This window comes from Jaculus jaculus, chromosome 7 (genome assembly GCF_020740685.1).
Source record: "Jaculus jaculus isolate mJacJac1 chromosome 7, mJacJac1.mat.Y.cur, whole genome shotgun sequence".
Lineage (NCBI taxonomy): Eukaryota > Metazoa > Chordata > Mammalia > Rodentia > Dipodidae > Jaculus > Jaculus jaculus.
The window spans coordinates 138,078,618-138,095,716 of record NC_059108.1 but is presented as its reverse complement, the minus strand read 5'-3'; the positions used below and the strand labels follow the sequence as shown (position 1 = coordinate 138,095,716).

The 17,099-nt window shown below is 42.4% G+C and overlaps 1 long non-coding RNA gene across 1 annotated transcript in view; it reads left to right on the top strand.

Moving 5' to 3' along the window:
* The window catches only part of LOC123462047, a 45,998-nt gene that overhangs the window by 15,787 nt on the left and 13,112 nt on the right, over positions 1 to 17,099 (top strand). Inside the window, exon 2 of the long non-coding RNA XR_006638064.1 lies at positions 10,332 to 10,397. This is a non-coding gene — a long non-coding RNA (uncharacterized LOC123462047). The remainder of the gene's footprint in view (positions 1 to 10,331; positions 10,398 to 17,099) is intronic.

Genomic DNA, 17,099 nt, shown 5'->3' with positions numbered 1-17,099 from the left:
GTGCGCTCTAGCAAGAGATTCTCCAATGGATACTCCTAAGTTATAGTATTGAAGAATATGGGTGATCATCTAGGGACATGTTTGAGACATTGTTATCCAGTTAGTGAGTGTGGGTGGAACAACTGCTTGAAATTGGACAAAGTAGGGAAGGAAAAGAATGGGCCCAGAAATCTGAATTTCCAGTGCAAACATTGTGCATATGACCTGAAGGTTGCTATGTTTGCCCTGAAAGACAGATACTTACTTGTCTCCAGTAGCTGCAGGGATGAAACTGCTGAAAACTAAACTCAGAATCCCATCCTGAAAATTGCTGAATTACAATGCAAATTGAATTCCCAGCCTTTCTCAACATCTTGAAGACCTCTGTAATGACTCTTTTCAGCCGACCATAACTTACAGTGGAAACTTCTATTTTTAAGTTGGAAAAGTTACATGTGATGCGAGTCACTGGATTTTGGAGGGGCAGGGCCAAGTGTCACCAATCAATGCCACAAGCAAGGTAGACATGGTTCCCATTAATGGCAGATGAGCCAAAGTAGGAAGCAGAATAGTCAGACCTGTGCAGAACATTAGTGCTGGGTACTCGATCACAGTGTTCCTAGAAGTGTAATAGGCAGCCTACTAAATTGTTATTTATCTGTATAAGCAGAAAAGTTCTTGGATAACTGAATTAAAGGTCTAACCTTATTTACAGAGTCACAACCTCTCAATCATTTCTTAGACTTGAGTATGTTTACAGAACCTAGAACTGATCAAAAGACAAGGAAGTTGAGTCTCCTTGAGAAAGTACTCTGGTGTAGTGCCCAAGATTTATAATATTCATTCTTCTTCCAGCCGTCTAAAAAGTGACTTACAGCCTTTTCCCAGGGTAGCCATGCATCAGAGGAAAGGAAATCAACTTTCAGAGATGGGCACTGGCTCTGAAAGTTACTGGAATCCTCAGGCAGACAAGTGGTGCAGCACAAAGAGAAAGAATTTATTCATCACAGCTCCATTGGGAAGGATCAGGGATAAATAGCACCTTACCATGTCTTTGGGGGTATTGGTGAGAGCTTGAGAATTGATCACATAGAGAAGGAAGAGATTCAAAGATCTTAGACTTGCACATCCAGTAATCTTGGGGTGTGATGTGGTTAATCATTATCTCAGAATGGTCCTACAAAGACTGTGGGTGACAGGTACATTGCTGCTCCTTAAGAACACTCTGACTACAAGATATGCAGAGACCAGCTCTTTGTTTCGGTAACCCAGGGTGACTGCAGGAAAGGATTGCTCAGAGAAAAGACCAGTCAGAAAGTCAAGATGGAATGCATTAGGGCAAAGATTGGACCCTTTTTCAGGTTAGGACAATGATTGGAGACTTCCAGCCACCAATCTGGTGGACCTGGAGTAGTATGATAGAAAGTTAATCTTTTTTTTCTAAGAGAGACAGACAGTGGGAGGGAGGAAGAGAGAAAGAGAGAGAGAGAGAGAAAATTGGGTGCACCAGGGCCTCAGCCACTGAAATCAAATGCCAGACCTTGCACCAACTAGTGGGCATGTGAACCTTGTACATGCCTTGCCTTTGTCTGTGTCTGGCTAATGTGGGATCTGGAGGGTTGAACATAAGTCCTTAGGCTTCACAGACAAATGCCTTAACTGCTAAACCATCTCTCCAGCACTGGAAAGCTAATCTTTGACAATCTGTTGACTATTATGTCTCTGAAGAATTTTTTAAAAATACCTTACTTACCCTTAACATCTTAGACTTTGAAGTGAAAGAATTATCAGTTTTTGGCACAGACACAAAATGATGCCAAGCTTTTATCATGTTGTCAGCTACCTGTTGGTCATCAAAAAGCCTGCCATGGTTGGAGTGTGAAATGCCCCCTCAGAGGCTCACATGTTTGAATACTTAATCCCCAGCAGGCGGTGTTGTTTAGGAACTTCGTGGAATCTTTGGGAGGTGGGTTTTTGTTGGAGGAAGTGGTTCACTGGAAGAAGGTCTTGAGATTTCATAGTCCTTCCCAACTTGCCATTTTGCCTTTGCTTTCTGTCTGCCGGGGTAACTGTAGTCTCCAGCTCTAGCCTGCCAAGCCTTCCCCACCATGATGGAGTCAACCTCCTATAACTCTAAGTTGACTTAAACCCCTTTTCCTTCCGTAAGTTCACTTCTGGTTGTCTATTCATTTGACTCTTATATCAGTAAATGTTTTTATTGCTGGCAGAAATAGAGACAGCACCTGTTACATGTACCAGCATAATTTCAGGACTTGCAAGTATCACTAGATTCTACCAAGTTAAACTGACCACTTTAGCCCATGTCTGTCACACAACAAGCCAGAGGAGAAGACTGGGGTAGGAAAAGCCACCACATTGAAGTGTGCGAAGTACTGTCATGCAGAAAAGTAAATTTTGTTTTCGGTAAATTATGGGGTTAGGCATATGGCTCAGCAGTGAAGGGTGCTTGCTATATAAGCATGAGGACTTCAGTTTGATCCTTGGCACCCACGCGCTGAACCACACATGATTATATAAGCCTGAAAACCCAGTTCTGAGGGAAGCTAGAGCAAAGCAATTACTGGGGCTTACTGGAAAACAGTAGATTCAGATTTAGTGAGCTTTTCTGTCTCAAGGAAATAAAGCAGAAGAGCAATAGAGGAGGACACCCTGTGATCTCTGCTGGCCTGTACACAAGTGTGTGCGGTGTGTACACATCTGCATACATGAGTCCATACATCAAACATACCACACATAAAAAATAGAAATTTAATTGTTTAAAAATTTATAAATTACCAGTGGAGAAAAAGCTACTTGTGCAGCATTTTAATTTTTTAATATTATATTTATTTACTTATTTGAGACAGGGAGATAAGACAGGGAAGAGTCAGATAGACAGAGGGAGTGGGCATGCCAAGGCTTCTAGCCACTACAGACAAACTCCAGATGCAGGGGCCATCTTGTGCATCTGGCTTACATGGATACTAGGAAATCAAACCTGGGTCTCTTTGGCTTCACAGGCAAGTAAGTGCCTTTACTGGTAAGCCATCTCTCCAGCCCACATGTGAATTTTGTGTCACTTAAAATTCCTAGTAGCATGTTGGGCATTTTGTATTTTGTATATGCTCATTGAATGGAAGAATGAACAAGGAGTGAATCAATCAATAGAGTTATAAATATTCAATTGACTTAGCAATAAACATGGGAAAAGGCTGAAGCTAAGATAAGATTGTGATAAGAACCAGAATTTGATGTTTGGAATTACAGACCTGTGCCATGGAAAGAAGAATGCCAGTGTGACTCCTTACCACTGTTTTGCAAGTAGTGTCTACAAATCAGGTTAAGAGCTAACTAACCAAGTCCTCATAAATTCATAGGACCCTGCCAGGTGGCAGCCTAGAAACGCTCCTAGGAGCACTTTTCCACATGTGGCCTGATTTACAGTGTGGGTCTCATTTATACACATTGTGACATTCAACCTTTTTATAAAGCTACTACTCTTTCCTTACTTTTATTAGATATGAGCATATGTAGTACGTAAACAACACATGTTGGCATCATTCTTTCCCTCCTCCCTGCCCCTTTCCTGAAGAGGACTTCCTTGTTGTGGATGCAGGTCAAACCCAAAATGGGGCATCAGTCACTTATGGGGGAGAGGCAATGTCACTGTGCAAAATGTCTTTCTACCCCCTCTTCTGCAAAATCCCCTGAGCCATGCTGGGAGCATTTTAAGTCTACTTCAGTGATGGGCACTTAGGAGCCTCTGGATCTCTGGTTTGGTAGGTGTTGAGTGTCCTCATTGTCTATCTCCATCACCCTTGTGCTGATGTCACATTCACTAAGAAAGCAGCACTCATGCTCATTTCCGCAATTCCTCTGAGGTTCCAGACGGGGTGAGGTGGAGTGTGTGGGGTCATTTATCTCCTCTGGCCCAGCTCCCATCTGAAAATCTGCTTCTCTAGCAGATTCTCCAAATGAATGAATGAATGAAGTCAGCACCAGTTAAATGGGATAACCATTATTACTTTAGAGAGAATTAAAAGGGTGTAGACCTTCTTATAGTCATTCCATCCTTTTGATGATCTTACAGGCTTAGGATTTGACAAGACAGAAAACAGTCCAAGAAATGGTCATTGACTTGCCAAAGGAAGAACAATTTAAAGAAAGGAGTGTCTTGGGCTGAAGAGATGGCTTAGCGGTTAAGCGCTTGCCTGTGAAGCCTAAGGACCCCGGTTCGAGGCTCGGTTCCCCAGGACCCACGTTAGCCAGATGCACAAGGGGGCGCACGCGTCTGGAGTTCGTTCGCAGTGGCTGGAGGCCCCGGTGCGCCCATTCTCTCTCTCTCTCTCTCTCTCTCTCTCTTTCTGTGTGTGTGTGTGTGTGTCTGTCTGTCTGTCTCTCTCAAATAGATAAATAAAAAAAATTAAAAAAAGAAAGGAGTGTCTTAAGACCACATTTACTAACACTAGAACAATATTTTCTGTACCATATTGCATTGCAGCTAATATTATCACCAAAGTGGAATGGAACCCCAGATTTCTGTTCCAGGCCCTCACACTTTAATTAAACCTTGCAACTCCCTGGAAGGAGCCCAGACATTTTCAGTGTAATTATCATGCAGATGTGGATGACTCACTAACACTTACAGTAGACATCATCTAAGGAGACTGACCAACGAGTGGCTCAAGCTCCCCACAAAAAAATTTCCATAGATGTAAAGAACCTGATCACATTAAACACTGGCAACATTTTCTGCTGGCCTTCTTGACAACTGGCAAGCAATGGTTAAAAATTGGATCATTTCTTCAGATAAATTCAGTTGGGTATAATATCACTTGAATTTATGTGTTAGGACCAATGATGAGTATCTGTAACATAACATGCTAGTAAGACCATGAAAGCACTGTTATACAGATTCACTAGGAAGTAAGCTAAAAACAATGGAATTGTATCTTTATGTTTTAAAAGTGTTTATTAACAAACTTCTCCAACTGTCTGGGGGGAGAAATATCATTCAGTATTTTCTAATCAAGGAGGATTAAAAGGTTGTGAAACTATATCCAATGCACAAATGTTGTAATTATGATAAATATTTGTCCTTTCTGTTTTTACTACAAACTCAAAAATCCTAGAGTCTGTGCTTGGCACATTCAAGAGATTATAGCCATCTGCTTGGAGACAAAGCTGTCAATTATAAAGCAATCTGGCTTTTACTCCATCCCATTTCCAGGTTAAATGTGGTCCAATTGAGGTAGTATCTTTTTATCATCATTATTACTAAATCCGGAAGCTTCTTGTTACAATCTGCCCCATGACCCTATTGTCAGGAACCCAAGAGGGCCAATCACCCTTTGAACAGGTTATTTAATAAGATAACACACTCACTCTCAGCAAACACTGAGCTATTTATCCATTTTTTGAACACAAAATGAGGGTTTCCTTCGATTAAACTGTGCTTTAGGCTAAGGAGGGAACTGACGGCAGACAGAAACAAAGAGATGTGGACAGGACTGTCCTCTGTCAGCTGGAAGGTGAGCATTTAAAAAGCCCTCTGTGAGGTCTGAAAAGAAACATCACAAAACATGGAAAGCAAAGTGGCCACTTTAATAACTTCAGATTCAGTAACTCCAGGAGCTATAGTGGGAGACCATAGCAGAAACATTTTAATGGGAGAGGCAGTGGCCCTAACAAAGAGGCCATTAAAGTCCTAATGGAAGTGAATTAGCCTTTGTTTTGGCCACATTCCAGGCTAGAAGATTCACTTCACTTCCTCCAATTCTTCCTGCAGCTTTACTGGAAACAGTTATCTTGTGTTATGTCTTAAAATAGTTAAATTATCTTTCCCAAGACTGTTCAGAAACTTGTATTTCTGAACAGCAAAGAAGACAAGAATTGGCTTTTTAAACAAATACCTCATAGTGAAAAAAAGATTTTTCACACTGGATATGTATGTGAGTCAGACCTGAGGACACCTCAGAAAGGCCATGGAGGGCTAATGACTAAGTTTCTGTTTACATAATGCTAAATAGTATATTCTGGAAGAATTCTTACTTAAGGCCATTAGTGACCAGAAAGAGGAGAAAATAAACTTGACCTTTCCCTAATGCATGTTTCCTCTCTTCAATTCAACCCAATAACCATGTTATTTCATCATGGCAACCCAATCTCAGTGAATAAATTCAAGTACACACACACACGCACACACACACACACACACACACACACACACAGTTCTAGGGGAAGAGCTCACTGGATAGCAATTTCTAAAGTAGATCATACTTATCAGATAAATATTAAAATGTCCACTTGAAAGAATTCAGTCTGAAAGTTAGGCAACAATCAAGGGCATCTGTCTAGTCATGGAAACAAATTTGCGTGGTTTAGGAAGGTTAGTTTCGACTTCAAGTTCCAGCAGGTAATATCCGGTGGTGTGGGAACTGCCTATTAGAGCAGTTTCCTAGGTGCTACCCTTACAGTCTTTCTTTGCCATCCACATACATGTCTCCTGGACCTCACTCCTGGCAAAAGGACTGATTGTTGACCTGTGGTAACAGCTGTTACCTAATCTCACTGTTGTGTGCAGCCATTGTCCACTGCAATTTCACACTGCTGTGGTCTAACTAACTGTGAGGTTCATTACAGGTATTTTGACCTCTACTCTGGCGTTCCTGTGCTTAAGGAATCTAACTGTCTGATGCTGTACAGTTATGTAGGAAACATCACTCTAAAATAGGATAATTCTCTTACCTCCAGTAATTGCCCTTAGTGACTCATCCTCAAAACAGTACTGAGGGCTTGTTGCAGTCCGGTTCGCATTGCTGGTAGAAATCACCCAACCAAGAGCAGTTTCTGGGAAAAAGAGATTTATTTTGGCTTACAGGCTTGAGGGGAAGCTCCATGATGGCAGGGGAAAACGATGGCATGAGCAGAAGGTGGACATCACCCCCCTGGCCAACATAAGGTGGACCACAGCAACAGGAGGGTGTGCCCAACACTGGCAAGGGGAAACTGGCTTTAATACCCATAAGCCCGCCCCCAACAATACACTCCCTCCAGGAGGCATTAATTCCCAAATATCCATCAGCTGGGAACCTAGCATTCAGAACACTTAAGTTTATGGGGGACACCTGAATCAAACCACCACATTCCGCCCCTGGACCCCATAAACTGATAATCATACATGATGTAAAATGCAATGCACTCATCTCATTTTAAGTCCCCATAGTTTTTATCAATCCTAAAGATGTTCATACATCCCCATAAGTCCAAGATCTTTTAACTGAGCCATAATACCAAAATATAACCTCAAAAAAACCATAATGGCACAGAATAAATATTCACACTGAAAAAGATGGCATTGGGCATAGCAAAGAAACATTCAACCAATACAAGATTTAAACTACCAGGGCAAACATCAAACTCTGTAGCTTCAAGTCCAACAACTCTAGCCAGTGACAAATCTTCAAGTCCAATAATTCTAACCAACAACAAGTCTTTGGAATTCCAATTCTGCCCCTCCAGCTAGACTACTTACAGTCCTGGGAAACATCATCGGGGCCGGCAGCTCCTCAGCAGCCATCTCATGGTCTTGGCATCTCCACTGGGTCTCCACTGCAAGCCACGGTTCATCCTCATGGCCCCATGGGGTCTCTATCCAGGCAACCAGCAAACCTGCTTCACACTGCCCATGGCCATTTCCAAAACACAAGACCGTGTTGCAAACTCAATGACCCTCTTTCCAGCATTTCTTATACTCCACGATACCAGGTAGGGTGCCAATTTGTTAATCCAGGGGGGATTAAAGCAGACTTTGAAGAACAGGACTCCTTGAGCACTCAGGCCCCTTCAAAAGAGTCTACATTCTTCTTGTTGCCCCAGCGCAGGTCAGCTAGCCCAGTCTCAAAGGTTGTAATCTTTCAGTTGCAGCTGAATGGGCAACAGTTCACCCAAGGATTTTTCTTTCTGTGCCATATCCCTCTGCACACACCAGTTCATTTCTACGCAAAGCAACCCTGCACAACTTCTCAGGACATGGGCATAAGAGCAAGCTTCTCACACAAACTGCTAGCCCAGTTCAAGCAAAGCTCTTTCTCACCCTCATAAGCCAAACCTCACAGTCCATAGTTCTTAATGCCTTCAGGTCTTTCAGCTCTGACCAGAACAGTCCATCGAGCTGTACTTACAGCACTGCAAGGTGTCTCTTAGGCCAAGGCTTCAACTCCTTCCACATTCCTCTTGAAAATCAGCCCCAGAAGGCCGAAACCACATAGTCAGGTGTCTAGCAGCAATCCCACTCCTCGGTACCACTTTACTGTGGCAGTCGGTTCACATTGCTGGTAGAAATCACCCAACCAAGAGCAGCTTCTGGGAAAAAGATTTATTTTGGCTTACAGGCTCGAGGGGAAGCTTCACAATGGCAGGGGAAAACGATGGCATGAGCAGAAGGTGGATATCACCCCCTGGCCAACATAAGATGGACCACAGCAACAGGAGGGTGTGCCAAACACTGGCAAGGGGAAACTGGCTTTAATACCCATAAGCCCACCCCCAACAATACACTCCCTCCAGGAGGCGTTAATTCCCAAATATCCATCAGCTGGGAACCTAGCATTCAGAACACCTAAGTTTATGGGGGACACCTGAATAAAACCACCACATGGCTGGAGAGATGGCATAGTGGTTAAGGTGCTTGCCTGCGAAGCCTAAGGACCCAGGTTTGATCTCCCAGTACCTAAGTGCACATGGTGGTGCATGTGTCTGGAGTTTGTTTGCTGTGGCTACAGGTCCTGGCATTTCCATTCTCTCTTTCTTCTCTTCCTCTCTCAGTATCACTATCTCTATATGCCTCTCTCTCTCTCTCTCTCTCTCTCTCTCTCTCTCTCTCTCTCTCAAATAAATAAATAAAAACAAAATATATATTTTTTAAAAAGGGAGTATTGAAAGAGATCAGAAGATTTCACTCCAACTATGCTACTTTGGTTTAAGGATCATTTTGAGCTAAAAGTAACTGAACAGGCACCTGCCCTTGTGAAGGTGCCTTCATTTTAACAGTAGGACTGATTTGCCCATGAAAATGGAGTGAACACAGATGAGTATGCTAAATATATACCACCATGTTATTCCTCATCTTCTACCCTTTAACATTTCCTAGTTACCTCGCTAAGATTTATTGCTCCTCAAAGGCTAAATAGCCGCTTCTTCATTAAAGTGCACTACTGATTGCTGTTGTCAGCTTGATGGTATTTTTAAAAATATTTTATTTTTACTTATTTACTTGGCAGAAGAAGAGGGAGGGAGGGAGAGAAGGAGAGAGAGAGAAAATGGGCGTGCCAGGGTCTCCAGATGCTGCGAATGAACTCCAGATGCATGTGCCCCCTTGTGCATCTGGCTAACATGGGTCCTGGGTAATTGAGCCTGGGTCCTTTGGTTTTGCAAGAAAATGACGACTTAACCTCTAAGCTATCCCTCCAGCCCAACTTGATGGGATTTAGAATGGCAATGGAAACCAACTACTGAGCATGTATATGAGGAAGTTTCTAGATTAAATTAAACTGAACTGGGATGGCCATCCTAACAGTGGGCAGCTCCATTGCATGGGTTGGGGTCCTGGACTGATTAATAAGAAGAAAGTGAGCAAAGCAGCAGCCATCATCGCTCTGCTTCCTGACTGGCTGCAATGGGAGCAATGGGAAGGGTAACGTAACTAGTCCAAGTCTCTGAGTCTACCGCTTCGTAGACTCACTTCTTTTCTGTGCCCTCCCATGCACATATATGTCACTGAAAATTGCAGGTAAATTCACAATCTTATAGGCATAAGGAGGGGAGAAAAAAAGTTTTTCTTTCCTGACACCACCTAGAAGTGGTGTCAATAGTCAATATTTCTAACAGGTTGATACTGGAAAAGGATAGGAATATCGTTGAGACTGTAAAGCTCAATGATTCTGATGGACATGGATGGTGTAGGCCCCCAGCAATTAACATCTGTGCATCATCAAGTTGGATGGCAAGGAGGAAAATGATGGTGACTAATGGAGTTTGTGTAATCCATTAATGTCCTATGTGGCAATCACTGCCCAATTATCTATAATATCTATTATCCATGTCTTCCTCATTTATAACCCTGAATTCTTTATGAGGTCACATTTTATTCAGAATAACACTGCTTAATGGTTTAGGCCAACAAAGAGAACCTTCCTCCTCAGACCTCCATTACAACTAGTGGATTATATAGCCTACTGTCCACTGATGGCCTTCCTCCAGGTAGAGATTGAGAATGCTACTGTTCCATGTCAAAAAGAATTTGAGTCATCTAGATGGAACCTGTTTCTGCTTATTGTTCTTTTGTCTTTTAGATGGAATGAAGCAGAAATGTTAGGTTATAGCAGCCATCTTACAGCCATGAAGTTGAAGGATACAAGGTAAGGACTAAGACAGAAAGTCTGGTGTGTAGTGACCTCCAAGAGCAGCTACACCAGTTGCGCACTGCCCTGCTCTGCACTTCTTGTTATGAGAAAAAAAATCTGTTTTCTTCAACAGAGTCAGGGTTTCTGCTGACTTCACATTAGCAATTCTAAGTGACACAAACTGCTTCTGCTGATTTTAATATTGATGAGGCTAGTCTAATTTGGAAACAAAAATTCTAAAAGATATGACTTTAAAACTTTGAAGAATCAGCTCACCTTGTTCTACAGGACATCACTGGATGAGCAAATAAACATTCCCTTAATCATGACTCTGTATATTTATCTATTTACTGTGACACACTCTTATGTACCCCAGGCTGGCCTTGAACTCATTATATAGTGAAGGCTTGCCTTTAACTCCTGATCCTCCTGCCTCTACCTACAAAATGCTAAGATTATAAATATGTATCACCACATCAGATTTATGTGGTACAGGGGATCGAACCCATAGCCTTGTGCATACAACACAGGCTCTCTACGAACTGAGCTACATCCCCAGCTCTATAACTATTCAACTGTGAAAGAGCTAGCTAAGCATTAAGGGTTCATTAAATTACTTATCTTAATCTAAGTGCTCTGAATAATACTCCCATAGCAAAGTCTCCTTCCTCCCTGTGGAAGTGCCGTTGTGATAGAAGGGTGACATTCCTGGAATTGGGAGCATGCCCATGGAAGTCTGTGCTGCGTGTCCTTTGGCATATTCATACAAAGAAATATTTTTTAAATTCTACTAGGTAAAAGCAGTCATGGCTCACTCTCTGATTAACATACTTCAACTGTAACAATACCTCTTGACCTAACAAAATGCTATAGACGTATGTGGAGGTTTAGGGAAATTGTCCTTTTCAGAATTCAAAATTTTTTAGTTCTCTACTGTTGAGGCTCTTATCAAACATAAGTACTGGGTCAAGTCAGAGTTGAAAGAAACTAAAGGAAGAGGATGCGATATCCTCCTTCGGAGCACCTTGAATATGGGTCTTGACTTTTGCTCAGTAGTAGTCCCTGCCCAGAAAAATATGGGCTATGCTTCTCCCCCACCCCCACCTCGGAAGCTTCCATTCTCATAGCTGCTTCATGGGAATCTGCCTCACTACTAGCTCCTTGTCCCCTCCTTGCATCAACCAGCAACAATGTTCCAGGAGTATTTGCAGTCCAAATGGCCAGAGATTCCCGATGGATGATGATTCCAGGCAATCATCCTGTTCAAGATAAATGCATAGGAAAGATGGCTAACATTCCATGTCCTCAACCCAGCACAGAGCTTGTGCTTACATTCTTGTTTTTACTCCAGTGGGCTGATCTGTTTTATAGCCACTTAGTCATGCCACCCAAGACTAGAAAGCAGTATCAGATCCGATGGAATCTGCAGGGGAAATTTCAGGTAGCAAAATATAATCACCTGAGTTATGACACTGAGGTTAAATAACATCTAGACGGTCTTATTTAAAAGGTATCTCAGACCTTTACCAGCCATAAACGAGTTGGATGTGAGTTTTATAACGTGGTGGTGGAAAGGTATGCCATGCTTCAGCAGATAGCAATCTCTCCTCAGAAGCCCTGCTTCCATCCAGCATGGCCTGCATGTGCCCTTGGCTGGCATCCCCAGAGAGATGAGGATAGAGCCAAACTCACCAGTCTGCCAGGGCAGCCAGGAGTGCAGCAGAAGGCCGCGGGCTTCCTGGCCTCTCGCGGAGGCCATCTGGTCTCTCCAGCACACCTGCTTGGGAGGGATTCCGTGGCCTGGTTTACAAATGTCAAAGTAGCTCAGAACATTCTGGTCCAGTGCTGGTCACTGGCTGGTACTTTTGAGGGAGTTAATTATGCAACAAGATCATTGCTAGGCTCATTTTCCTCTTCCATTACCAACTTTAGATGGTAAAAAATGGTGTGGCTTGGTACTATTTTTTTTAGTGGGATGAACAGATGTAAAAGTGCTTTCAGTTCCTTAATAAAGGTGACATTAGGCCAGATTTGATATTACACCAAGTCCCATGTAACATTTAAAAATGAGTTTTTTCAACCATAAAATTACTAATTGATCTGTCTTGTAAAAAGATAAAGGAAATGAATGCCTATTTGAGTTTCATTTCTGTCAGCCTCCCTATTCCTTATTTTATGTACTGCAAAATGAATTTTAATGAAGCAGCCTCCAAATTTCAAACTGTGCCATTTCCCTGTGAAAGTGATGGCTTTTCCTTCCTATACTCTGTCTGCCTTTCATGACTGGAAGGCACTGTTCCATCCTACCTGTTCTTCTGCATCCCAGACAAGAGAAGTACGTGAGAACAAGACAAGACCAGAGAAGTCATTCACTTGGCTGCTCAACAAGTATTTAGGAAAATTCTGTAGTTTTTAGATGCTATTTTCAAGTGTGTCTAAAAAAGAACGAATTATAAAACTGAGAAATTCCCTGCCCCAAGAGCATTTCCATTTTAGTCTCAAAGAAAAGAAAACAAACTGAAAATGTACTCATGTAATATTTAGGTGATGATCAGTGTTATGAAGAAAAATAATGCACGTAAATGGAAGACAATTGGTAAAAGGAAGGTTGTGTGCATAGCACCACATATATGTTGTGGGGGTCAGAAACAAGGAAAGAGAAGGTAGTGTAAGAGCTCTTAAAAGAATAGGTCCATGTTGTGAAGGCTAAGAAGAAGAAATCTGCAATGAATGCCAGCAGGCAGGAAACCAATGGATGAATCCAAAGGCAGCATAGTAGTTACATTCTCATTGCTAACACAAAACACCCAACCCAAAGCAGGTTTTGGAAGGAAACGGTTATTCTGAACTTATAGTTTTGAGAGGGAATTTCCATCATGGCTGTGAAAGCATGACAGGAGCAGACTGCCAGGCACCCATCATCACATCAGCAAGAGGAAGTAGAGAAGGAGTTTACTGAGTCCAGCAAATGGAGCTGGGCTATAACATCCCAAGGCCCACTCACACCTCCTCAGGCAGCACTCCACCTCCAGCAGAGCTCCACCTCCCAAAGGGAGGAAATTAAGTATGAGGCTTAATCACAAATACATGAGGCTATAAAGGACATTTTACATTCAAACACCCACAGACCATCTGGAAGTGGACTTCTTCCTTCCCTGGATGGCTCCTTCCAGATAGTTGCTCAGAAATTATTGCTGCAGAGGCCTTTCAGGGTCACCCTGGTTAAACTATACTATATATACAATACTCTATATCACTCACTAACTTTTCTTTGTAGTCCATCACTGCTTTATATCATATTAAATATGTGCTTGATAAATGTTTGCTAAATACAACAAACTTCCATACCTCATTTCCAAAATATCCAAGGCTCGAGAACCTGACCATAACATAATGATGCACAACCGTATCTGTCAACTGAATGACCAACAGTCGTCATCATAGTATCATAGTAGTATTCTACAGAAGTGCTCGCAGGATTGTGGAGAAGAATCAATATGGCAGTATATGTGCACCAGAGACTTCTAATGTTAACTCTCACTCCATTTAATACTAATCTACTCCTCAATTTTTATTTGGTACATGGATTCCCAGAATAATGACTCTGTTTTCTGACCTTTTTATGACTTAGTACTAGCCAATAAGGGGCAAGCAGAAGAGCCATATGCAACTTCTGGGAAGAAATTTCCAAAAGACATAGGGGGTAGGGAGCTGGGTATTATGGCTGCGACCCCTGACTTCTGCCATCCATCCTGAAAACGAGGTGACCTTGTAGTAGAAGCCAAGCGCAGAGGATCACACGACCCCAAGTCCAGGCCCTTGCTGCCCTCTACTGTTATGCCATGCCCTTCCCTGCCTCATAACTACTCGAGTTAGAGAGAAAATGTACTTCGGTGCTAGTTCATTTCCTCTTACAGTTACAAAATACCTCAAACTGGGTAACGTTATAAAGGAAATATGTTTCTTGAGCTCACAGTTCTGGAGGTTCAAGTATATGCCCCTGTACCACACTGACTCTGGCAAAGGTCTCTGGTAGATGGCATCTCAGTGGCAAGAGCTTACCTGGGAGGAGGAGATCACATTGCAAGATAAGAAACCAGAAAACAAGTGGCCAGGCTTGTTATTTATGACAACTACCCCACGCATGAGAACTGACCTGGAGTACCATTAGAACTTCCACAATGCCTTTCAAGAGCAGTGCCCCAATTACCTTCTTCCTCTAGACACCCCTTTTTAAAGTCCCCACATAAACTAAACTGTACCACACTGAGAATTATTCCCTAGCACATGAGCCTTTGGGTGACAAATCTCATCTGCTCCTGGCTCTCAAGTTCAAGGCCACCTCACAAAACACATGCATTGCATGTCTAACAGCTACAAAGTCCTATATGGTTTAAAAGCCCAAATCCAGAGCCAGACATGGTGGTTCATATGTGTAATCTTAGCTCTTGAGAGTTAAATATAGAAGGATCAGGAATCCAAGGTCATCTTAACCTGTCTAGTTTGAAGCCAGCCTATGCTACATGGGATCTTATCTCAAAGCAACAAAACAAAACAAAAATAGTACAAGTCCAAAGTCTCCTTTAAGACTCAAAGCAAACTTTCAGTAGCAAATCACATCAAAAATGGGCCAGAGGAGATAAGTCAGTCTGGTAAAGGACTTGCCTTGCAAGCATGAGGAACTGAGTTTGATGCCCAGAACCTACATTAAAAAAAGAAAAGAAAAAGCTAGGCATGGTGGTATGTGCTTGTAATCCCAGCACTCGGAAGGTGAAGATAAGCAGATCCTTGGGGCTTCTGGCCAGCCAATATCTCCTACTTGGCAAGTTCCAAGCCAAGGTGGATGGGAGCTGGGGAGATTACTCATCAAGTAAGAGCACTTGGAGAAAAAGCATGAAGACATGACTTTGATTCTTCACACCCACAAAAAAGGATGGGCATGGTCACTCATGCCTGTAACCTCAGTGCAAAGGGCTCAGAAATTAAATAAATGCTAAAGCTCACTGATCAGATGCTTTGACCCCGAAAATTCACCTACAGGTTCAGTAAGAGATTCTGTCATGAGCAAACAATGAAAAAATGATTGAAAAGGGGGGGGTCACCCAATGTCTTCTTCCACTGGCCTCTGCTTGCATGTGCACAGGCACATCCCTCTGCACACATGTGCAGACATCATATACACACAACATACACAGACAAGGTGTACAACATATGAGGAACAACATCTGAGGTTGTCCTTTGGCCAAACACACACACACACACAGACACACACACACCCCACACAAACATGCACACATGTATAAACACATATACAATCAGAGAACTAGTTATAGCTGTCTAAAACATAATGGGGGTTGAAGAGATGGCTTAGCAGTTATGGCACCTGCCTGCAAAGACTAAGGACCCAGGTTCAATTCCCCAGTACCCACGTAAGCCAGATGCACAAGGTTTCACACGTGTCTGGAGTTCATGTGCAGTAGCTAGAGGTCCTGGTGTGCCCATTCTCTTTCTCTTGCTCTTTCTCTCTCTCTCAAGTAAATAAAGTAAAATATAAGGATGAAAGGCATCAGATAAACATACAGATTTCAAAAGAAGAGACAGGAAAATATAATAGAGTCTATAGTCTGAACCAAATCCAAAACCCAGCTGCAGACATTAAACCTAGAAGCTCCAAGCCCAACACAGTCACCCTGTTGCAGGAGTGCCAGCCCTGGCCAACATGAGCCCAGTCTCCACTGTGTCCATGGCAGCTCTCAGTGGCTCACATTCACCATGGCTGTTGCCAAGGATCTTTTCACTTGAAAATAATCCTGAGGTCCTGTGCAGTCCTGGTTAGAAATCCTGTGGAGAACACCCGAGGCTCTTGCCTGCAACATTTCTCCTCTGGAAGTCCTGAGACCTGTGATGGGAGGTATAGCTGCAAAGGTATGTGACATACCTTCCAGGGCTTTTCTAATTGGCCACATGTTTACCAACTAGCTCTCCTTTATCCACACAAATCTCTTCAGTGGACAGTAACCTTGCCCTGTGCTTTCATGCTTTTTGCCTCCCTATTTTCCTGACTAGGCTGCAAATTTTCAAAATCATTCCACTCTATTTCCTTTTGTTCTCAAGCCTCAGTGTAAATTTGACTAAAAGCAGCAAATAAAGCCCATGTTATAACCTGAATGCTTTGTTGTTTTGAAATTTCTTCCACCTAATAAGCTAGTCCATTATTTCTTATTTCCACCTTTCACAAGGTTTTAGGGAATGAACACAATCATAACATTATTTGCTATGGTGAAGCAAGAATGACCTCTGCTTTTAAATCATTTTCCTTTTTGTGTGTGTTTTAATTTTTCTGTCTGAAATAGGTTCCCTGGACTTACGATTTGAACAATCAGCAGAATTACCCATAGTGCTCTGCTCAGACCATTCATTTCCTTTTCAGTAGAATTACCCATAGTTCTCTGTTATTTCCATTCACTTCCTTTCAGTAGAATTACCCACAGTGCTCTGCTCTTTCCATTCACTTCCTTTTCAGTAGAATTACCCACAGTGCTCTGTTCTTCCCATTCACTTCCTTTCAGTAGAATTACGCACAGTGCTCTGTTCTTTCCAGTCACTTCCTTTTCAGTAGAATTACGCACAGTGCTCTGTTCTTTCCATTCACTTCCTTTTCAGTAGAATTACCCACAGTGCTCTGTTCTTCCCATTCACTTCCTTTCAGTAGAATTA